The following is a 24,866-nucleotide window of genomic DNA, read 5'->3' on the forward strand; positions in this document are numbered from 1 at the left end:
GGAGAAACGGCCATGGGAAATTGCTGTTAGTTCTCCTGTGTCTCCTCAAGAAACAGGCTAAGCAGGGAGGGAGGAAGGAAGCTGGAGGAAAGGAAACAGGGAATTACAAAGGGCCTTGGAGGTGGCCTTGTCCTGCCTGTTCATTGGACAGATGGGAAATCTGAGATAAAGGGGGTGGGGGAGCCCAAGCCAAGGTTCCCGGCAAATCTGTGGCTGTCCTACCCTGCATGAGGCAATCCACAGGTTTTGGGCATGTGGGATAAGATCCTAATTTGGGTGTGTGGCTGAGTCCACACAGTGTGGGCTTCCAGCCTCCTCTGCTTCCCTCCCCGCTCCCTCCTGGCTCCTAGTTAAAGCCTCTCAGCTTCTCGCTTCACTGTTCTTAGCACGGTCTTAAGTGAGAAACTTATTTGTATGACTCTTTCATTCATTCGTATCTCCCCCTGCCCTAGACCATCAGCTTCTTAGAGGCAGGAGTTGGTACACTTTGCTCACTATAGAGTCCTCAGTGCTCAGTATATATCAGATGGATGGATGGATGGATGGATGGACGGACGGACGGACGGATGGATGGATGGATAAATGAGTGTATTAGGGCTCTTTCTGAACTGAAAGCTTGTCATGGCTCTTCCCCAGCCCCATGATCTCTCTGGGAGGTCTTTCCCCAGTACTGAAGCCTTTCATAATCTGACCCCAGTTCTTCCTGCTCTCATTTCCTGCCACGAGTCTCTCCATCTCTGTCACATGCTACACACCATTCTGGTTTGTAGGTGCTATCACAGGCCTCGGTAGCTTATGGTCTAAAATAGCTCCCTCCCCTTTATCTAGATGGCAGCACCCTATTGATTCTTCTATACCCAGCTCAAATGTCCCTCTTCCCTCCCTGGGGAGCCAGGCCATAAGCAGCACAGATGATGGCTCCCTCCTTGAAAACAGTGTGGCAGCCAGGGCAGTGCACGGGTATAGAAGATAAAGATTTGTTTCCATATTTGAGTCTGCTATAAGAGACGAGGCCTGTTGTGGGATAGGATGTATGACTTGCTAACACTGTGTACCAAAATTTGGGGTTTGACCAGTGGGAGGGCTCAGACCCCTTGGCTCCTGTCCAGTCAGTGTCCCTTCCACCACACATGGATCAACTTCAAATATTCCATCCCTTCCAACATTCTCTCTCTCTCTGTGTGTCTCCAAACCTACCATATCTGCCATATCTGGTACCTTCTCTTGGCCTCCCTCTTGCCTACCATCCCTCTGGTCTTCTCACCCCTGAGCAAGGAGGGCCCAGCAGCAAAGTTCAGCTGATGTCCAGATAGGTAGGCTGGTGCTTTTGGGCTTGGGCCAGTCATACTCAGAGTCCCCTCCTCCCAGGAGATCTTGGTGATAGATCTCAACAAGGACCTTGTACATCAAAGTTTTAAAAGCATTGCACAAATCTGTCTGGTCTATGCAGTGTTCTTCTTCAAAATTAGTATAAAGATTTCCAGTTTCTCCTGAAAAATTAAAGATCAAGCCTTTCTGGGGGCACCTTCTAACAAGGCACCAATTGGGGGGAACTTTAGACTGAGCCTGTGGGCTCCAGCCTCCCGCAGACCCCATCACCCCTCCTGGCTTCACTAATGACCAAACCCGGCCTGGCTCCCTTGGGTATTCAGGTTTGTGTCCTGGAGAAAGTCTTGGGAGACTTTCTTTGCTCCTAACTCAGATCACTTCTTGCCTCTCATTTGCCCCTAGACACATACACACACGTGCACACACACAAACACACACAGAACAACTCTGAACTGGGATACGGTGGAACCCAAGGACATAAGAAGGGGAACCTCCAGGAAAGGAAGGGGAAAAGAGTATAAAGATGGGTTTGGAGACAAGAATGAGAATGCAGGGCAGGAACACACCCATGCACAGGAAGTCAAGAATGCAGTGGGAGGTGAAGTCTGTGCTCCCGTTGAACTTGAACAACAGGCCAGTCCACTAGGACCTACCATCCTCCCCTTCATTGAAGACAAAGACTGAGTCTCTGCAGGGCGGTAACAGCAGGAGAACATCAGAGCTCCAACCCACAGAGTATCTACCATCACCGAAAATGCCAACCATAACTGTGGTTAGAATGTCTGCTGCTGCCATTCACTGAGGGCTTTCCAGCCACTGGGGACGGTGTGAAATTCAGTTTGCAAACATGATTACATTACATTTCATCCTAAGGATGAGCATCCCTGTGGCAGGAAAGCGAAGAGTTGAAGAGCGAAGAAGCCTGCCCAAGGTCCCACAGCCAGCGAAGGGCCAGATCCAGGCAGCCCTGGTCTGGGTCAGCTTTGCTCCCCAAGGGCGGCCACACCCCCTACATGCTCAGTAGAAGGGGGCTGGCCTCATCACAATACCCTCTGCCTCTCCTTCATTCAGCAACCTCCCCCAGTTAGATGGGTTTGAAAATGAGCCCTTCCCTGACTGTCCCAGCCTCTGAAGGCTGAGGCCAATCTGAAGGGAGTTTGAAACATTTTAATAAAAATCCTAAGTCCATACGGTAGTTAAGAGTGTGGATTCTGGATGCAGGCTCTGCCACTTCCTAGCTGAGTGACCCTGGGCAGGTCACTCAACGCCTCTGCCTCTCAACTTTCTCCCTGATACGGTGGGGGTAATAATAAGAAGAGCAGTGATCAGAAGCATGCCGTCCTCATGGGGTGTCAACAGTGGGGAGCCGCGTTCGGAGTAGCCAGTGCCTTGACTGGACCAGCACTTCTTACAGCAGTTCTACTTTCCTCCTTCTCATTCATCCCCACTTGCTTTTCTCTCTCCTTTCAAACAAGGTGGGGAGGAGAACCCCCTTCCTAAAGCCCTGTCCCTAAATGGTGAGAGCTTGGCTTCCTGGTGTCTCCCTGTTCTGCCCCCGGGAGCCCCAGCGGCCACTCCTGGCCAAATGAGGTGGGACCCTCGGGATGCCATGTAGCAGCCACCCCTGAGCTGGCCTCTCAGGCACGGTCCCTGGAACCTCCCAGACTTGGCCCCCTCAAAAGCCACGGAGGCTGCCAGTTCGATGGGAGGCCATAGAAGAGGCAGTAATGGCCAGAGCTCACAGGCTCAAAGACCTATAGAAGGTGGGGGGTTCTGAGTGATGGGCAAGTTCAAACCCCTCCCTCCCTGCACCTCTCTGGAACCTGAAGGTCAGAAAGGGCAGAAGGGTCCAAGGTCATACAACAGGGAAGTGGCAGCAAGAGAGTGTTTCTAGGAGGGAGGAACCTGCCATTGCATGGATCTTTGGCTGAGAGGACCCAGAAGTGTCCTCTAAAAACCTCTGACCTGGGCTTGTAAACACAGAGGCTGACAGGGCTGCGCAGGTAATGTGAGTGGAGGGAAAGCCAGGCAGGGACTTTGAGGAGCCAAAAGCCCTTGTTCATCTAAAGGAAAATGCCCCTTCCAAGGTCCAGACACTATTTCTTTAAAGTAGTTTGGTTGAGGCGTAATTCCATATAACACCATAGAACTTCAGAAAACATACCGTAGAACTCACCCGTTTAAAGTGATCCAGTTCTTGTTTTTTCATATAGTCACAGAACTGCATGGCCATCGCCACGATCTAACACAAGAGCACTTTTGTCACCCCAGGGGAAATCCCATGCCCATTGGCAGTCGCCCTCCCTTTCCACCCCCCTCCACCCCCGCCCACAGCCACCAGCCCTGTGTAAGCACTAAGCTCATTGGAGTTCTTTCAATTTGCCTATTCCTGCCATTTCATATCAATGAAACCATATGGTCCACGGCAACCATCTTTATGACTTCCTATGTTCTTAATGAAGCCTACGTCAGGGTTGCATTCCTTCTCATTGTCAAATACTGTTCCACTGTATGGATGTCCTACACTGTGCTCACACACTCCCCAGTTGAGGGACACTGGTGTTGTCTCTCCTTTCCTGGCTCTTACGAAAAATGCTGCTTTGCTCACTCAAGCACAAGGTTTTGTGTCAGGTTTTCATTTCTCTCCTCTGCGTACCTAGGAGTGGATGTAACCGCTGGGCCACGCCAGAACTCTACAATTCACATTTGGATGAATTGCCAAATCACTTTCCGGAGTGTCTGCTCTATTCTACACTCCCAGTAGCATGGTAGCCGGGTTCCAGTTTCCCCACATCCTCCACGCCCATCTTTTTGGTTGTAGCCGTCCTGGGTTGCTTTGGATTTGGTTGCTATGCTTTGGATTTGCGTTTTCCTAATGACAAAGGTGTTAAACATCTTTCCGTAGGCGTATTGGCTACTTGTGTATCTTCTTTGGAAAAAATCTCCATTTAGACACATTGCCCATTTTTTAATTAAGTTCTGCTTTTATTATTGAACTGAAAACCTTGCTTATTATATATTCTGAATAGAAGTCCTTTATCTGTCTACGATTTGCAAATATGTTCCCCATTCTGGGAGTTGTCTTTTCACCTCCTCAATGGTGCCATTTGCAGCACAGAGGCTTTTAAATGTAATGCAAATCCAATTTATCTAATTTGGGAGAAGCACTTGTACTTTTGGTATTACCTAAGAAACCACTGACAAATGCAAGGTCAAAAACGTTTATGTCTTTTCTTCTAAGAGTTTTATCATTTCAGCTCTTGCATTTAGGTCTTTGATCAATTTTTTTATTATTAATTTTTAGATGTGGTGTGAGGTAGAGGTCCAAATTCATTCTTTTGTATGTGGATATCCAGGTGCCCCAACACCATCTGTTGAAAAGCCTACTCTTTCCCCATCCTATTGTCTGGACACTCTGGGCAAAAACAATTCCCTTGACTACAAACCTGCGGGTTTATTTCTAAGCCATCAGTTCTATTCCATGGATCTACATGTCTACCCTTTTGCCAATACCACACTGTCTTTTTTTTTTTTTTTAAGATTTTATTTATTTATTTATTTATCAGATAGAGATCACAAGTAGGCAGAGAGGCAGGCAGAGAGAGGGGAAGCAGGCTCCCTGCTAAGCAGAGAGCTCGATGCTGGGCTCAATCCCAGGACCCTGAGATTATGACCTGAGCCGAAGGCAGAGGCTTTAACCCACTGAGCCACCCAAGTGCCCCAATACCACAATATCTTGATTAATGTAGATTTGTAGTAACTTCTGAGGACTGGAAGTGTGTGTATTTTTTACCTTTTCCTCCTTCAAGATTGGGTTAGCCATTTTAAGTCTCTTGACTCGGATGGACTAAAAGATTGGCTTGTCAATGTCTAGGGGCAGCCATTTTTGCCACATGACAAAATAAACCCTTTTTTCTAAGTCTTCTGATTTTTTAAGAGAAGTAAACAGTTTGGATTTTTTTTTTTTTTAATATAAAATTTCCAGGTTTAAAAGCACCATTCAGTCCAAACAAAACAACTTTTGCAGGTTAAATCTCAGGACCACTAATCTGCAACGCCAGCTTGAATCCAAAGTTCCAATTTTCCAAATGGGGATCTGGGACCCAGAGAGGGAAAGGACATTTCTTCTGGTCATAGAGCAAGTTGTGGAGGTGGGATTAGGACTTGGAACTCTGGTTTCAACACAGGCGCTTCCAGAACCCTTCCTCTCTGCAGGTCCTCTCCAAGCAATGTCTCCGGAAGGGCACCCCACACCCAGCCCAGGTGCCTTGGGTCAGGAGCATTCCTCAGTCCCATCCAGTCTAATGACGGTGACCTCCCAAGATGCTGGTGGCTCCTTTGGTCCCCAAATTGAGGTCCAAATCCTGCCATTGTCTATGACCCCTGAACACGCAGACTGTACCATGTGTTTCACAAGCTCAAGGACCAGAAAGACAGAGGCCCCACTCCAGACCTCTCCTGCCACCTCGGGAGGACACTGAGAATGAGCTGTCCTTCTCCCTCCTGCGACCTCTTTGGGCTTCCACGGCCCCACTTTAGGAAGGAAGAAAAAAGAAAAAAGAAAAAGAAAATCAGTAGTAGCCAGGAAGCCTGCAGCCTCCACAAAGTAATTTGGAGCAGGTAGAATAGAGAAAAGAATTCGTCAGATTAAGAGCCAGGCGCATTCTGTGGGCCAGAGCATGGGGGCTCCAGGGAGACAACTGGCTGCAGCCTTGCTCCTGCAATTAAGATGATAGCATCGAGGCCGCCATAATCCTCGGGGTCGTAAAATGTGTCACAAGGCACTTCCTTGACAGGGTGAATCCAGCAGGCAGCTGGTCATAATTTTTCTCTCTCTTTTTTTCTTCTTTTTCTTCTTCTTCTTCTTTTTTTTTTTTTTTTTTTTTTGGTTAAGACAGCGATGCCAGCTCTAATTTTACTGCAAGGTGGCAGATTTTCATTTCATACTCTCTGCGAAGATTGATTCACTGGAGTGTAAAAAAGGGGAAAAAAAAAAGAACACACACACACACACACCACCTTGAGGCATCCCACATTCTTCCTTCCTGATCATTTCTGAGAAATCAAATTGTACAGCATAGTGATTTTCACGGATTTTTTTTTCTTTAAATAGTTTTTTTTTTTTAAGTCATTGGTATTAGGGTTCATAGAATCCTGAAAAGGACCAGCAAGAAGAGTCCTTGAAGCTTTTGGCACCCAGCGTGCCTCCCCCATCCCCGGCCCCACAACTTTAAAGCAGAGGGCTCTAAAAGCCAAAGAAGCAGGGACTTTCCTGACATCCCACTGTTTGTGGCTGAGCGGCCGAGAATGCAGGCCGTAATGTGTGCAGAACGTGCTAAACCTTTAGATACCATCGACCACAGAGTGTTTCATTTTATAGCACAGGGCTGAGGCCCCGACAGGGGATGGGACATGCCAGGTCCTCCGGGGAGTAAGGGGGCAGCTCTCACTGTAACAGGGGTCGTGAACCACCCTGCTTGACTCGGGGGGAGCCTGTGGCCTCAGGAGATGAGGGGTGGGTGGGAAAAGGAGAAGCCCATTTGGGGTGACCAGGAAGAGCAGTGTGAGAAGCAGAGAGATGGGGATAGCCCAGGGGCTCTTCTTCTCTGTGCCCTTCCTTTGTCCCCTCGCATTGCCCCCTCCCTCAGACTCACCCCTTGAGAATGGGCCAGAGTATCTATTCCAAGGCCAATATGTACCCCGTCTCCACAGAGGTGATCGGCTCCCCATGATGGTCGGTACTCACAGAAGGTAGCGGCTGGCTCTGGGAGAGAGGAGAAAGTCAACAGAACCCAAAGAGTTCCTGAAAGGTATTGTCAGACTTTCCCCATACTTTATTCTAGAAAGGTCAGGAAGAGATAAGTTCTATGGCCACAAAGTTGGGCCCAATTGATTATCTAATAACCTGGGAAACTCCTAAACACTGCTGAACATGGGTTCACACCAGCCCAGAAGGAAATACCTAGTAGAGTGCCATAGGCTCTGTTCTCTACCCTTGTCCTCTAACAGCTTTCATTAGGTTTATAAATGAGCTCATAGGTCTATGCTGTTCTAAACAGGTGGCTAGAAAAACAAGTGTGGGGGATGACAGTTTTGGGATCCCAGCTGGGTTTCAACAAGCATTCATTAAGCACCTACTGTGTGCAAAACTCTTCCATCCCTTGGATTTACGAAGGCTCTTTTACCATGCAGTGGGGACACTGAGGCAAGGCCAGGCCCCTAGGGCTACACCTGGAGTCCAAGGGATTTTGGGAGTAGACAGCCTGATAAGACCCCCAAAGGCTCCACACTCTTGGCCGGGCTCCTTGAGTGAGGACCTGGTGCAGGGCAAGGGCAGCAAGACTTCAGTTGCTGAGCGATAATCCTGGAGCCAGAGCCAGCAGAAGAGGGGGCGGAACCGCCACAGCCAGCCTTGCCCCTCACTTTGCATGCAGACAGAAAGCACATGGGCCCTTGCGAGCCCATGGGACAAGGGCACCCAGATGGCATCCCCACAGCGGCCCATTCTGGGCACTGGGAGGGCTCTCAGCTAGCTGGCCAAGGAGCTCTTGTGTCACCCTCTCAGTGCCAGACCCCTCTTTCCAACTTACCAGTAGTCCCAAACACCACCACCCACCCCCAACATTCAGCTCCGTCTGGCTCTCTCAAGAAGCCTGTAGGAACCCAAACTGGGCTCTCCCAGGACTCAGGGCTCCCTGATTCATTGGGCACAGGTCTTTCCTATGCCTGACGAGCGCTCTCCACGGTCCCAGCCATCTCCACATGGGATTCATGACTCCCTCACCTTAAGCCTCTGGGTCCCATCCCCTCCATCCACCGCCACAGTGTGAGCCACAGTCTCTTGTCCAGATTGGACCTCTGATTTGTTTTTTCGGTGATAAACTGTAGGCCAGGTCCTGAGCTGGGTGTTGGAGTGCCCCAGGGAATGAGATGCCAGCCCTGACCTTGGAAATTTACTGTCCAGTGGGGGATGGAGACCAACAAATGAGCAGTCATCGTCCAGGGGTCTTGTGGTGGGAAGCACCCCTCCCCGGGGGTGGGCTGTTATAGCACCCACAAGGGAGGCACCTTACTTAAATCAGGGGCATCTGGGAAGGATTCCCAGAGGAGGTGATGTGTACACTGAGACCTAAAGGATTGGCAGGAATTAGCCAGGTGAAGAGAAGGAGTGTGTTTTGCCAACATGCAACACCTGTTTTTTTGAAAGTCTACTTTGCAGCACACACCAAGGATCAGCAGTGAATAAGGCAAACATGCTCTTGCCTTGGTGGAACTTAGAGCTTGGTATGGAGGTTGATAGGACACAAGGAATCACATCAAATTACAACTGTGTAAGAAGGAAAGGTTCGGGGCATTCAGAACATAGAACAGGAAGGCTTGGATGGAGACAGAAGTCCCTGGAAAAGTGAATTTAGGTGGAAGCTTAAGGAAAGATGGAAGGCCCACCAGGCAAAGGGCAGGGGAGGAGGGAGGGCACAGCAGGAAGGAAGTGAACAATCAAGCAATCTGTGCAAATGCCCTGAGGCAACAAGGAATTTGCTGTTTTAATAAACCTGAAAATACCAAGTAATACGGAGAGTTTGGAGCCTCCTGGCAATGTGGTAGTTACCCTTTGTTATTATTATGAGCATCATGTAATGATTTCCAAGGTTCTTAGGCTATCACCTTGCCTTCCCACCATAATCATCACAGATGATGGTGGAACATTCTCTCCACTTCATAGATGAGGAGCTTGAGGCTCTGAGAGGCAAAGCCTGGTGCCCAAGATCGTGGAGGCAGGAAGTGCACCCCTTCCTTCCCCCACGGCCCCAGTGTGTGTCCAGCACCACTTCCTAGCTTGTCATAGGTGGGGGGTTGTAGGGCTCCAACCCAGGGCCCTGGCCTGCAGCCTCCGCAGTCTGAGGAGGTGTCTAGGGCCCCCCTCCCCACCTGCACCCAGGAGCATGCTGACTGTGCCTGGGATTTAAATGTGAATTGCCCATAAAGTTTTTCATTTCAACAGATCCCAGCTGTGACCCAGAGGGAAGGGGGGCTTGAGAGAGGAGGTTGTTAAAATGTGGAATTTGGAAATGGCCATCTCCTTGAAAAACAAAAGCGTGTTTTTGCTACAGGCATCTCAAGGGCCTCTTGTCTCCTCGGTCACCCGCCAGAGTACGTGTTGCATGTCAAGTGATTCCATCTTAATCGACAATTCAATTGGCCCAAATTACATTATGTATGTAAATTTCCATCTGCAAATCAGCACGGCTTGGACCTCACTCCCAACGGCCAGTCCCTGCCCTGGTCTCGGACTCCCAGGGCCCACCCTCTGCTCCCCCCCTACCTACCAAGGGAGGGGCCCTGGGGGGACTAGGAGATGGAACAGAGAGCTGAGCATGGCCTCACAGAGTAGAACTGTACCCAGGCAGAGAGTGGGGCGATGCACCCGGCTCTGGGTGCAAACTGGGTTTCCACTATCCATTTCCAACGAGAGCTGGGAAAACAGCTGCCAAGGAGCCGCCCGTCTCTGGTTTTAAGCCCAGGCAGCATCAGGTGACACTAAACAAGGACACTGTCTACCAGGGGGCAGTTATAGGGAGCAGCTAAGAGTGTGGACTCCGGGGCCAGACTGCCTGGGTCCGAATCCCAGCTCTGGGGCGCTTCTGCGGTGAGATGTCGAGCAGCTCACTTGAGCTCTCCCGGCCTTGCTTTTCTCTTCTGTAGAATAGAGACAAAAGTTAGTCGTCATCCTCATCCTCAGTAGCAGTGGTACTACCATGGCTTTGCTGCAGAGCGTGCTGGAGGCTGCAGAGTGAATCTGCGAAACCCAGGAGTGCGCAAGCTGGGAATGACCTTCGTCTTCTTCCTCACCGAGGACCAGGAGAAGGGTGAGCCCAAGGGAGGCACTGGCCTGGGGAGCAAAATTTAAGATAGTATCAAAAATCCCAGGAATACCAAATAAATCATATTTTAAAGCACTGTTTTAAAAAAGTCAGAATCAAAAAAGGCCAAAACAAACAAACAAACAAACAAACAAAAAACCCACCACATCCACAATGTACAAAGTACCAAAATGTAAAACCCGCTAGATGGCTGTGATTCTTTCCCTGAGCTGAATGAAATCTCAACAGGTTAGTAGCATACATTTTTTTCTATTACTCTCCAGTAATAAATTCCATAAGTAACCAAGAGTCTTATTTTGCGAACTAGAATGTCCAGTCCAGTTAAGACCATAGTCTCATGCCATTTCCAGCCAGCCTCCTCCATCAGCTGGGGCTGGAATGCCACTGGCCTTGAAGGAGAGAGTCAACCTACCTCCCCTTTCTCCCAACCTCTGCTCTCCTCCTTTAGTGCATGACCTTGGATTCTGATCCCTGAGGGTGAGGCCCAGCAGCCATCAAGGGGCCGGATGTCCGGACTCTTCTGCATCAGGGCATCTGGGACCTGGTGTTGTCCTCCATGGAGCTGGTAGATAAAATCCAGCTCTTTCTCATGTGGGGCTGTCATGCGTTCTTGGATGAGTCCCTTGCTGAGAATACCATCATCTCAGCTATGGCTGATCACTTCCAGATGCTTCCTTAGCTGCCGGGCCTCTGAGGAGCCTTTTGAGGCCCCACGGCCCCTCTGGGCCTGCTTCTTTGGAGGAGCTGCTCAGTCGGATGCTGGAACACAGGTGCTCCCCTGTGTGTTCACTGGCAAGAGGGCAGCTGACCTAAACGCGTGCTTCATTGTTCTTTCTGCTGCCCCAGACCCTGCCACCCACAGTAGCTTTCTGTCAGACATCTTGGGCATGGAGCCTAACATCGTATTTCCCAAACTTCGGGGTCCTTTGCCAAGCTCTCTGTTATGGCTAATATTATTTGTCAACTTGACTGGGTTAAAGGATACCCAGGTCACAGTTAAACATGATGTCTGGCTGTGTCTGTGAGGGTCTTTCCAGAAGATACTAACATCTGAATTTGAGTAGAAAAGACTCATGCTCACTAATGGGGACAGGCATCATCCAATCCCTTGAGGTCTAGAACAAAACAACAGAGGAAGGGCAGATTTTCCCTCTCTCTTGAATAGCAATATCCGCCTTCTCCTGCCCTTGGACATCAGAGCTCCTGCTTCTTAGTCTTTGGACATCAGAGTTCCTGCTTCTTAGTCTTTGGACTCCAAGGCTTAGACCAGCAATATCTTATTGGTTCTGTTTCTTGGAGAACTCTGGCATACCCTCCTAAAAGCCTCTCATTAGGCTGGAGGTGAGGGAGAGGACACACGCCCCAGCACCCTTCCCCTAACCCCCAAGAGAACTCTTCTGAGGGCCTCTTCCTTATCCCTTACGGTGAGGAGGGTGGCGCTACGCTCATAAAAACTGCTATTACTCATCTACCTCGAACCCCAGCCTGTTCATCTGGCATCTTCTTTGGAATCAAAGGGTACCCACAGTAGTTCTCAGCCTTGGGCAACTTAGCCAAAAATGAGGCCCAGAAGATGGCCCCTGAGTTTCCTTGAACCCTCACTATACCCTGAAGGCCGTGTCTGATTATTCTGTCCATAAATGAGGCATCTGAGGACCCAGAGATAAAGCCCTGCAACCCATCCATGGCAGTGCTGAGACAGATGCCCTGGGCCTCCTGCCTTCTCCATCAGCCAGGCCAACTCTTTAGCGGCCATCTAGGAAAGACACTGGTTAGAATGGACAAGGGAATTACCAGCTTTCAAGAGGGAAAGGCAGGTGGCTATGCATGGAGACTGACAACCTTCCAGGAGACACGACCTTAGCCACATAGCCATAAAGCCACACGTGCTTAGTTAAGCACCTGCTGTGTGTCCAGGCTCCACCCCTGACTTCAGCGAGTGTGAGGCCAGATGACCAAGAATGACCCCTGTGCAGCGCACAAGGAAGAGCAGCATAAATCAGATCCCACCTGTGATTCGGGCCTTGAGGATCAGGGAAGCTACAAGTGTTGGAGCAGCCCAGGCAGCTCCCCGTGGGAACAACACCAAGGCTGGGGCAAGTCCACAGGACTCCAGGTGGAGACAGTTTTAGTATCTGGAATGTGTCGTGGGGGCAGGAGGACCTTCTGTCCTCTTCAGCTGGACACAGGACCCTCCTTAACCAGACACACAGGCTAAGCCATCTGTCTTAAGGACAAAGCCTGGGCTGTGTGAACTTGGATCCATGTGTTGGCCTCTCTGAGCCACTGAGTTTTCACTTCCTCCTCTTTGTAAAATGAGGATGATAATGGCACAATCAAATCCTAAGGCCATGGCAAGAATAAAATGTAATGATGCATACCCGAGGCCAAGCACTATCTGGGGTAGATTCCGAAGTACTTTAAGGCGAGCAAAACAGGGTCTCTTGTTATTTGCCAGGGCTCTGGGCCACCTGAAGGGTGGAAGTAGGGGACAAAGAGCAGGACCAAGTCCTTCAGTGCCCCATCTGCACTTTCCAAGCAGAAGAGAGGAAGGACGTCCCAAGGCCTGCCAGGTCAGACATTCACTCAACAAACACCCGCCAGGCACATGGCCTTGGATGCCATGGATGCACAGAGCCCCTAAGCACAGTGACTGAGAACAGCGGAATAAAGCTGGCCCAAGAGGAAGCCCAACTGGGAGGAGGCTACCGGAGGACTCGCCCTATGAGGTGCTATTTGAGCCAGACCTTGGAGAGGGAATGGGAACTGGTGGGAGGGCAAGAAAAGGGGAGGAAGGAGGAGCCCACACAGAGTGGAGGACTCAGAAAGTTCCCTAGGGCGCCCCCGCCAGGGCAGCCACAGCTTCCCTGGCCATGGAGGACCACAGGGCTCTGCCTCCCCCTAGTACTATGCACTCCCTGGGGGCAGGACCCGATCGGTCCCAGCCACGGGAGAGGCCCTAGCCCCTGCCTACTGCTGCCTCATGGTAGATGCCCAGGAAGTGTTTGTCCAACTGCTCCTAGGCCTCTGGAGACCGGGCATGGGCTCCGCCTGGGACTCCAAACCCTCCACTCATTTACACAGTCCTTGCTAGGTGCCGGGCACCTCTGCGGGTGATGAGACAAAGTGCCGGGCACACATGGGCCTGGAGTCACCAGGAAGCTAACTTCCGCAACCCTGGGAACTGGGGCCTGCTCTGCCCTCCCAGTACCAGTGAGCAGGGGCACCCCAGGATTGGTCCAGGTGGGGGACAGGGACTTGTGTCTGGCTGTGCGGACTGCTGAGGTGTGGCTGAGAATCGAACCCAGCCTTCCACCGCAGGCTTCCAGAAGCATCATCGAGGCCCTCCACTGGCCGACCTTCTTCCAGATGCTGCTCCTGCTCTGGCCAGGTCTCAGGGAATCAAGCTCCTGGGGAAGCTTCAGGCCACCTCCCTAACTGTTCACGCCCTGCTGCCATTCATCCTCAGCGGCTCCGGCTTTTCCAGAATCTCTTCTCAGGCCACTCCAGCCTCCCCGGCCATCCTCTCTGCCTTGGTCACTTCATCTGCATGAACTCTGCTTCCCCACTCCAGTCAGGGGCCTTTCCCGCTCGGCCAGAACCTTCCCTCCAGGGAGATATTCCAGATCTCCTGTAAGGTTGCCCATTACAGTCGGCCTTTCTCCACGGTAGCTCAGACATTCCCCAGCCTCAGCCGTGGAACGAACCACCCGCCCCAACCGGGGCCCAGGTCTCCAGTATCTGCAGACCACTGAGTATCCATTGTCCCAGCCAGCCCAACAGGTGTGCAAGGGCAGGTGAACAAGCAGGTGAACAAGCCAGGGGCAGAAAAGAAAAGAGGCTCAGGAGGCTTCTGGAGCTTAAAGGGCCAAGCTGGGATGTATCTCCTTTTCCCCAGCAATTCAAGGCAGGACCTCCCCACAGATCCATACAACCCTGTCTACAGTCTAAAGCACAGGGGGCAGGGTGGGGAAAGTGGCAAATCTGTAACCCAAACCTGGGTGTTGTAACGGGCTAACAAGAGCATGTGAGCCGTGTTGCATTCCAGTGCCGCCGGTGGGTTATGCTCACTCCAGGCCTCCGTGGCCCCACCACTCCTGCCACCCTCATTAATGTCTTCTGTCTGCCTGGCTTCTGAAGGCATCAGAGTTTGTCACCCCAAGTGTGACCCCCGCAAGCTGTCCTTTGTGTCTCTGCCCCTCTACTCTGCTGGTGCTGACTACACTCCCTTCCTACCCCGCTCGCCTGGGCTCTCAGCACCAACACTAAGCTCCCAGGCTTGCCTGCTCCCACCCATCTGAGCTATTCCATGCACCTGCTCTACCCCCTCCTCTTTCTTACCTGGAAAACCCTCATTCATTCATTCATTCGTTGGTTCATCTGCTGAACATGCACCAAATACATAATCCTGTGGGCCAGGCACTGTTCTGGGTGGTGAGAATCCAAGGGTAGCAAAGACAGGGTCCCTTCTTTACGGGGTCCCAGCCTTCCTGGGGACACAAACACATACACGGATAAACTTAGTACAACTTTTAAGTGTAGTGCTGGAACAACTTTTAAGTGCAGTGCTGGAGAAGAGCACAGAATAATCTGGGCCTTGCTCGAATATCACCTCCTTCAGGATGCTTTCCTGCCACCCAGCAGTCAGGGACTCCTCCTGTGTGCCCCCAGGACCCCTTAAATGGGCCTCAAATAGGGCTTTTTATTATCTTGCATTATGGATAATTTAAAGCTGGGGTCAGAGACAAGATATATGAATTTTAGTAGAGCACATGTCCTGGTTACTGTCAGGACTGGGTGAATGAATGAATGAATGAATGAATGCCATTACCGACTTGTTCTCCTGGGGTATTTATATTTGCACACACACTACTGTTAGTATATGCATTTCTGTTAAGCTACCCATCCCGGTGGACACACTTAACCACTCACTGGCTCTATGTGGGCCTCTTGCTGGGTGCTGGGCCCAGTGGACAAACGGGATGTGGCCCTTGGCAGACGACACAGACAGCAGGGGAGACGGGCCCGTAAACACCCTGCCGTATCCAGCAGCTCGCCGTCCCGACCCGGTGCGCATGCGTGCAGCTCCACTCGGCGTCCCATGAATGATAATTGGAAACGTGTCTGGTGAGTCCATTGGACCCAGTCATCTGGGAGTGATTTCCATGATATGACGATCTGTCCCTGGGCAAAAAAAAAAAAAAAAAAGAAAAAAAGAAATGAAGAGAAAAAAGGAACTTTTGTCCATGAACCTGGAAGCTCAAATATGGCCCAGGGAAGCAGGGACAGTGGCTAGAAAGGGGTGAGGACAGAAGATGGAAACGGGCCTTGGCATCGGCCCCAACCAAGCAGCGTCTGGAACATGGGAGGGACCCGGACAGTGGATGGGAAATTGGAGTAAATTGGAAAATAAGAGGTGCCTGCAACAAGCAGAGTGGGAAAAGTAGCTCTGGGGTAGTTCGGGCTCGCAAGCCCGTGAGCACCCTGGCGGCGCGCCCCCTCCCGGGCCCTCCTCTGCCTTGGCCAGCTGATGTCACCTCTCGGAAATACAAAGGCTAAAAGTCTTTTTCTCCCCGCAGGCAGCATGTGGACAGGAAGTGGCATTTGGTGGAGCCCTGATCAGGGGTGAGAACACCACCGCTTCCCCAAATTGGTTTTCCGACAGTAAATTATAATTGCTCTAAGTGTTCTAGAACTCGGGGACGGAGATTAATTACGGCTCTGTATCCTATGGCGCTCTGAACTTTAAGCACAGCGTGGTGCGCAGGTTGTTAATAAGAAGGGAGATCTGGGAGGACTTTTCAGATGAGCAAATAAAAAAAGAAAAACAATTTAAATTGGCTTCTGCACCTGCCAAGGGGGACCCTTTGGGCCTGAAAGGATGCTTTCCGTCTTTCCAACCTGGCCGCAGATTGTGTTAATGATGACCAAAGCAAAGTGGCTGCTGGAGCCTGGGGACACGCGGCAGGCCTCTATCCACCTGGCCCTGAATGGATCCAATCACTAGACCAGTCGGCCCTTTACAGGAATAACAAGACCAACAGTGACAAACTGGGATGTCAGGAGAATCAGGAGGGTAAAGAAAGCAAGTGGAGCTGCCAGGGAAAGGGGAACACAAGGGAGTGGTGGAGACTGGGGACCTGGGGAGCCCCTTCCCTCACAGGCCACCTCAGCTTGGCTCTGGCCAACCACTGTCACATCCCGGGAATGCAGCCTGTACTGCTACGTCTTTAAGAGCAGAATCCCAGGTTTCTATTAAAAAAAATATATTTTCATAGTTGGAAGCTTATTACAATTTTAACATATATTATGGAACCAAGCAAAATCTATCCATGCTGGAATCTGGCCCATGGACCACCATCTTGAAACCTCTATATCAGAGATGCATTTCTTTCCTTGGGTGAATGGTCGGCTTAGCTCTCCCCTCCCATGGAGAGGAGAGCCTCCTTCCTTCCTTCCCACTCCCTTTCTCACTGCAGTGCTCACCACAGGTGCCATCCTCATCTCTTCTGTGTCCCCGTTATGGGACACCTGGGTGGCTCAGTTGGTTAAGCAGCTGCCTTCGGCTCAAGTCACGATCCCAGGGCCCTGGGATCAAGTACCACATCGGGCTTCTTGCTTGGCAGGGAGCCTGCTTCTCCCTCTGCCTTTGCCTGCCTCTTTGTCTGCCTGTGCTCGCTCGCTCTCTCTCCCTCTGTCTCTGACAAATTAATTAATTAATTAATTAATTAAACTTCAGGTCCCTCGACAGGTGTGGATTAGACACCCCTGTTCCCAAACAACTAAGAAAAGGGCCCACAAAGTAGGGGCTCAGACAGTGTTTGTCCAATGAGAGAATAAACAATATTCAAACCTCTCTGCTTTTCTCATTCTCTATCTCGTCAGTCCCTAATCCAAAACCTGACACATGCCTCCAGTCCAAGCCAATGTCCCCTCCAATCCCTTCGCCATGTTTCCAGGCTCTGAAACTGAGACCAGAGCCAAGAAGGATTAGAAGCAGAAGGGATGTAGAGCCCATGGTCCAGATGAGGGAACCAAAGTCTGGCAGGAAGAAGGGATTTGCATAAGGTCGAATCATGAGTTGGCAGCTGAACTGAACCTTGAGTCTGGAGTAGGGCAGTGTGACGTGGAAGCCCCTCACATCTCCCCCCCCCCCTTCCTAGGCCTTCTCTCCTTCCGTCTCTCTCAGAGCACTGCCCACACTCAGGGGTCCAGACCTCCCACCCACCCCCCATCCTGGGCAGACGTCTGTAGAAGACCTAAAAGCCATGACCACCCCAACGTGCACTCAGCTCAAAATGTACTGGGAAAGCCGTTCCTATAATATAAAACAGAAATCACTATTTATAATGTGAAATTCATTTATTTTATTAAAATTTGTTTTGGAGCCAGGCCCTATGGCTGCTGCTGGGCCCTGAGGGCAGGGCCTACTCTGGGAATATTGACCCTTGCAGCCCAGTGCCTGGCTATGGTATGGTTATGACCAACCCCATCCCAGGTCAGCTGCTTGCCAAGATGGCGAGTTATTATCTGGACACAAGAAGGAGATTGGAAGGAACAGTATATTCATGCTGGGAGCTAGCTGGCTTCCTTTCCACCCTTCTTTTCCCAGCTGGAAACTCAGAGAAGGAACCACTCAGTGGGAAAGGGAGGCAGGCAAGTATAGACTTCAAAAATGTGGACTTCAGAGTAAGACATCTGGATTTGAGTTCAAGTTCCAATGTTTACTAATATGTGACCTTGAACTAACCCTTCATATCCCTCTCTGCTTTAGCTTCCATCTCTACAAAATGGGGCAGGTGAGAAGAATAAAACCAGTATATTTCCAAGTAGGAAAAGTGCTACAGATGATTTAATCCTCATAGCAGTCCTATGGGACATATACTATTACCATCAGCTTCAGTTTACAGACATGGCAACTGAGGCACAGAGAGGGAAATTGGATTGTACAAAGTGACACAGCTGGTAAATACTAGAACCGGGATTCCAATGTAATTACCCCTCTGTTAAGTAAGTCTAGAACCCACATTCCTCTTCTCTTAATTTTTAAGAAACTTAAGAAAACATAAACATGATTCAAAATCCATAAAGCATCAAAGATAGTGCAAAGCCTCTTCTTCATCATTACTCTGTATCTTCAACCACCCTCCTCTCAATAACTATTCTTCTATGTCTCTTAAATTAACTTGCAGTTTCTTTAAGAGTGTACAAGCAAACATGAACATAAATTCCGTCCCTCCCCTTTTGCAGGAAAGGTTAGATATTATACGCATTGCTCGGCACCTTGTTATTTTTATTTTTAAATAATTTCAGACTCATGTAGAAGTTGCAAGATAGTAGAGAATTCCCAAATGCCCTCCAGCCAGCCTCCCTCAGTGACAACATCTTCTGTAGGTATAGTACAGCTATCAGACCAGGAAACGGACAATAGCACAATCCAATTACACTTCCTCCCATTTTACCAGGTTTAGGTACACTAATTTTTTACCTTTCTGATAAATAGCTCTATGAAGCTTTATCGCATGTGCGGACTTGTGTAAGCACCACGTTGGTCAGAATCCAGAACTGCTCCCTTACCACAAAGAACGTTCCACATGCTACTCCTTTAGAACTACGCTGTTCTCCCAGCCTTAACCCCTGGCAACCACGGAGCTATTCTCCATCACTGTGTTCTGTCACTCCAAGAACAATAAATGATAAATAGAAGCCACAGCACACGACCTTTGCCATGGTCTTCTTCGCTCAACCTAAGGTCCTTGAAATCCACCCAGCATTTGCAAGTACCACTAGCCCATTCTTTTGCCTTGCTGAGTAGCATTCCTCTGCTGAAAAATCTTTGGGTTGTTTCCATTTTTTAGCTCTTGCTGTGGAGTTATTCACACATGTATGAGTATGTTTCTGCATGAATGTAAGTTTTCGTATTTCCTGGGCAAATACCCAGGAGTGGAATGGCCCGATCACCTGTTCCTGTGTGTTTAACTTTGTAAGAAATTGCCAGACCATGCCAAACAGAGTGGCTGTTTCATTTTGCCTTCCCACCAGCAAAGCATGACAGCCCCACATTTTCACCGGCACTTGATATTGTCAACATTTTTTATTTCAGCCAGTTTAAGATCTGTGGAGTCGTACCTCAAAGCACACCTCACATTTTAAGCTTAGTACGATTTGGAGCTCTTTCTATATCCGAATAGAACTCTACTCATTTTTTTTCCCCTGCAGCTGCATTGTATCTCTTTGCACACCAATATTTACTTAACTGAACTGTTTTTTGTTTGGTGTTTGGATATTTCCCATCTTCGCTCTTTCAATGATTTGACCCCTAACTCTCAATCACCACATTTAACTGCCTTTGTATATATCAAAGGGTTGTGAGTGTATATCCTGTCTCTTTCAACCAAGGATAATGCTTTTAGTGATTTTTAAAAGTATCAGGGAGAGAAACCTAACTTGAACCAGCTTGAGTTAAAGAAGAAGTGTTTGAGTCATAGCTGGAGGAATTGAATAGCCAAGCCCTAGGAATGGGGGGTAGAGGGCAGGAGACCCAGAACCAGGGCCCCAGAGGGCACCTCCCTTGTCTCTCTGTGCTGGGTCTCTAGTCTGGGTCTTCCCCCTTCCTCCACAGCACAGCAACAGTGACGATGGGCAGCGCCCGTTGTTACCTGACAGCCCCCCATACCATCATGGGGTGTGGGGACCGCCTTTCTTTGCCAGACCTGAATCGAAGGTATCACAGAAGTCCAGCTCAGTGGAAGAAGTGGGGACAGTTTTAATGCCATCCCCACCATCCCAGGAATGTAAGCTCGTTCCTGAGATGGCTGTACATGCAGAGGAGGGGTTAGAAAATGAACCCAAAGATGCAAAGATTTCTCTACTCTTGGGGCTGACAGTATCAGAAGCATTCCCTCATCTCCCAGCACAAGCAGTCAGGCTCAGCACATATTAGATGCTATCGGCATGCAGCTGGTGCTGAACAAGATATGTGTCAATCAATCAAGCATTCTACTAAATGGCCTCCTATTTCTTCGCATGCTGGGGGAACCCACCATTTAAAATAATGCCGTTAAATTCCTCTGCGAAGCAGGCTTTCTTCACAGCAGGATTTGCTTAAAGTGGGGCATGCCTGCAGTCTCAGTTCCTGGGGGAAACCTTTGATTTTCCTGACAACCCACTGAGCTAGGCGAGGATGTTAGGAGGGCAAACGGTTAATGGATGTGAAAGCTTTCCGTGACCTGTAAGTGGCATAGAAATGTAGGACCTCACCATGACTATTATGATTACCCTTATTTCATCTCGTCTTTGAAGAGCTTTACACTGTAATTTTGGAAGTGGAATTGGAGACACCTCTCTAACAGTTCAACCTCATACTTCTCCTCCAAGGCTCAGTCCGGGGTCTCAGAGCACCGTTTCCCAGCGGCCCTGTTGCTGCTATTCAATGCAACATAAAGAGATTTCCACAGCCAGAGGCCTTCTTGGATGGGAATAAAGGGATGCACTGAGGCAGGGGCTTCCAGAGGCACACCAAACTACCCCATGACAGAAAAGCCCTTTCTATTCCAAATTTAGGGATTTGATTTAAGGTCGGAGTGCCTAACAGTATGCTGGAGGCTAGACCTCCAGGAAGCCCATGGTTTGCAGGAGGCGGTGTACTCAACTAACTGCACTTCCAGACGGGGAAGGGAGATTCAGAGGTCCTCAGGACAGGGGATTGGGAGGTGCTACAGGAGGGGCCCCAGGTCTGACATTGACAGAGAAGAGATGAACATTTGAATGACCCTGCTGACCTTAGGAACCCCAAGTCTTCCTCAGCTGCCCCTCAAATCCCAAGGCCCTTGCATTCCACAGGGGTCCTTGTGGATTTCCCCCAGACTATTTCTGTCCTCTACATTTTTTCTCCCTTTCTCTAGATTTCTTCTCCTTTTTTCCTAGGACTCCTCTGCCCTGCCCTCCTTCCCCAGAGCCCACCTCCATTCCTACCTCTCTCCCATGCTTGGTTCTACAGAGAATCCCATGACCCTCCCCTTCCCTCACTTGCTCTGCTGGGCCACAATGAAATGTATTTAGCTCCTAGAGTCTTTGTCATAAATCAGCCTCTCCAGAGGCTCAATCATTTTTATTGCTCTTCTGTGAACATCCTGTCATTCCTCTCTCTGTCTCAGATATTGGCAAGCCTGGAACTCACAGCACTTTCCCTGGACACGTCTCATTAGAGAGCTGCCCATGGCTTTCTGCCTTTGTACTGTGAGGCTTCCCCAGCCAATTATCTTGACCCCATCACGACTTTTGGCAGACACCCCAAAAAAGCAGTTAGGGGTGAATCTACATTATTAATGGGGAGTCTCCCAGGACCTCACCACTCCTGTCCCTTCTCATTCTCATGGAACAGCCCAGACATCATAGTTGAGTCTGGACAATGGTGCTACTGGCCACTGTGAGCCCCTCACCCCAAAAAAGGCTAAGGGACTCTAAAAGGAGCAAACATTGCACTGGAGTCATGACGCTCTGCAGTGTTTGTGGTGCCGAAATGTTGGTGATTGAGCAACAGTGATCACAAGGAAATGAATTATACTAAAAAGGTCATATATCATGATAATTAATAAACACAGAAGTCAGTGAACTTGATGGAAAATACACAGGTCACTAGAACCTTGTGGATGTACAGACAAAACAAGGAGGGGAATCACTGCAGACTGTTTGCATTCTTGCCACCTCAATGTGAGGGGAGCAGAGAACCCACTGGAATTTGACCAAATGAAGCAGGGATTCTAACAGAGGCTGGTCTGAAAACGAATCTCTCCCCATTTTAGAATAGAATATCAGAATAAGAAAGCAACACATAAATGCAGTTATTAGATATTGAATATGGACCAACACATGTTCTCATTAGTCTACCTAAAGAGTTTGGGAAAGTTGGTGCTATGGACAAAGAAGGAAATAAAGGAGACAGGATTTAAGAGCTATGTTCAGCTTAAATAGGATCTTTGCACTGGAGAGACCATGTTTTTCTCCCACTGACTTGGGTTGAGATCAATGTCAGTCATATAATGTGGTCGTACATCCAAAGGGTCATACCTGCACTATTGACTGGCACTGCCGCCTAAAAGAACTGTGGTCTAGGGGACCCCTGTCTATAAGCTTAGTTGTAGAGCATCTGTGCCAGTGTGATGCTCAGATACTTAACCTACTCTATTGCCCAAGAGAATTGGGCCCTCCTAGAAGGGAGCAGTTGGAATAAAACCAGGAGCCAAAAAGTGGAATTCACTTTTTCCCTCAAATCCTAGTTATTGAGACTATATTATGTGTCAAGCATTTTTATAAGATAGGAATACAACAGTTAACAAAGTTGATGAAAGAAAGAAAGAAAGAAAGAAAGAAAGAAAGAAAGAAAGAAAGAAAGAAAAGGGTCCCTGACTTCATGGTGTTTATAGCCTAGTTCCCTGAATATTTTCTAAAATTTCAAAGACCTTGTGGATAAAACTGAAAGTTTTTTCTTCCTTCAATCTGTACTCCTCCACTTTCACCCCAATAACAGAAGAGGTAACTCAGTAAAACACCCTTATACTACTTAAAATGTAGTGTAAAGAGAAGGATAACTATGTCTCACATGGGAACACAGTTAAGCACATCCACTCACTATTTGGTAGTCAAGAACTGAATAGCAGTCTCTATGTTAGGAATAAACAAGATTAAAATAATCAGTGTGACAGCCATGCAAACATTATTCAGGAAAAAAAAGTAGAAAAAGTAAGAACCAGATAAAGAACCCATTCTGGAAAAAAAGTAATTCCAAATAACAGAAGAACACTTCCCCATGGTAATAAAATCTAATTAAAAAAATAAATGTCATTGGGGTGCCTGCGTGGCTCAGTGGGTTAAAGCCTCTGCCTTCAGCTCCAGTCATGATCCTAGGGTCCTGGGATCGAGCCCTACATTGGGTTCTCTGCTCAACAGGGAGCCTGCTTCCCCTTTTCTCTCTGCCTCCCTCTCTGCCTACTTGTGATCTCTGTCAAATAAATAAAATCTTTTTTTTAAAAAAGTCATCAAAATAAGAACCTAAAGAATAGGTGATAAAATAATATGAAGATAAAGAAACCGGCACCAGATCTACCCTATCACCTGAAACAACAAAGAAAACAGAACAACCTGAAACAACTGTTGCAAGACACCAAACAAGAAATGAAACCGCCCCAGCGTACTGCCTGGAGGGCCTCCAGGCATCCACACATGCAGCTGCTCATATGGGGGGCAGAGAAGGTGGAATTGTTCCTGTCCCCACCAGGTTGCTTCCACAGGCTTTAAGTAAGGTACTTCAAAAGATTTTGCTTCAAGGTGGAGGGTCAAAATTAGTCTAAGACTAAATGCTGCTCTGGTCATGCCTAACAAAGCTTAAAATAAGACATTGATAGCATTGAGTTTTTAAGAAACTTAGGTACATCCCAGAACAAGACTCAATAACATATGTAGGACTATAAAATTATCCAGTGCCACATAAGACCAAATTCAAAATGTCTGACATCCAATAAAAAATTATCAGAGAAGATAACTCATAGTAAAGAAAAAATGTAATCAATCAAAACTGACTAAGAATGACACAGAGCTTATAATTAACACACAAAAACATTAAAATGGTTATTATAACTGCATTCCATATGTTCAAGAATATGAAGGAAAGAGATTTGGAGACTGGTGATATAAAAACCAAAATTGAAATCCTGGAAACGTAAACCTCAAAGTCTAGTATGGAGGGAAAAAAAAACACTAGGTGGAATTAACAGCAGATAAACAATTGCAGAAAAACAAGATTTGTACGCTTTAAATAAAGTGATAGAAACTATCCAAAATTCAACAGTGAATAAATAAAATTTAAAAATAGATGGACAAAGCATGATTGAGATGTAAAACAAACTCTAGTGCCCTCATAGATGGGTAACTGGACTCTGATAAGGAAATCAGGGAAGACATCTGAAAACACAATCACTAAAACTTTTATACATTTGAGAAAAACATAAACATAAGAGATCTGAGAAACTCAACAAACCTCAAGCCCAAAAAACGTGAAGAACAGTTCAGCAAGCCATGTGATTTTTAAAAATTGCTTAAAATCAATGATAAGGAGAAATTCTAACAGGAGCCAGAGGTGGGCTAAAGGTGCTGTAGAGAGAGAGGAAGAAGGAGAACAACAGATGTCTCATCAGAACTAGCAAGCCAGAAGAGATGGAAGACCATATTTAAAGGGCCAAAGGACAAGGCTGGCCAACCTGTAATTCTATACCCAGCAAAATGATTCTTCTAAAATGAAGGCAAAATAAAGACTTTTTCAGACAAACAGAAGCTGGAGGAATTCATCACAACTAGGCTTCTCATACAAGAAATGGAAAAGAAAACCATTCAAGCAGAAAGGAAATGATGCCTTAAGGAAATGGAGATCCCTTCAAAGAAACAAAAGAGCCCTGGAACTGGTAAGCATGTTAGTAAACATGGAATATTTTTTTTTCTTATTTAAAGTGATTTAAAAGCTAATTGACTGTTTGGGACAGAAATAATCACAAGCTATTGTAGGGCTTATCACATATGGAGGTAAAATGTGTAACCATATAGCTTCAAGGCCTGGAGAGTGGGAGAAAAGTATCTTGTAAGGATCTTACACCAAACACCGAA

At 48.3% G+C, this 24,866-nt stretch overlaps 1 long non-coding RNA gene across 1 annotated transcript; it reads right to left on the minus strand.

The window, feature by feature from the left end:
* Positions 1–8,910: 8,910 nt before the first annotated feature.
* LOC309857394 lies at positions 8,911–15,389 on the minus strand. Its single transcript, XR_014307681.1, has 3 exons — positions 15,144–15,389; positions 14,553–14,701; positions 8,911–10,219 (listed from the first exon to the last, which is right to left on the minus strand). It is a non-coding gene; the product is annotated as an uncharacterized lncRNA (long non-coding RNA).
* Between the last annotated feature and the right edge of the window lie 9,477 nt (positions 15,390–24,866).

Source organism: Mustela nivalis, assembly GCF_964662115.1.
Source record: "Mustela nivalis genome assembly, chromosome: 2".
In the NCBI taxonomy this organism is placed as follows: domain Eukaryota; kingdom Metazoa; phylum Chordata; class Mammalia; order Carnivora; family Mustelidae; genus Mustela; species Mustela nivalis.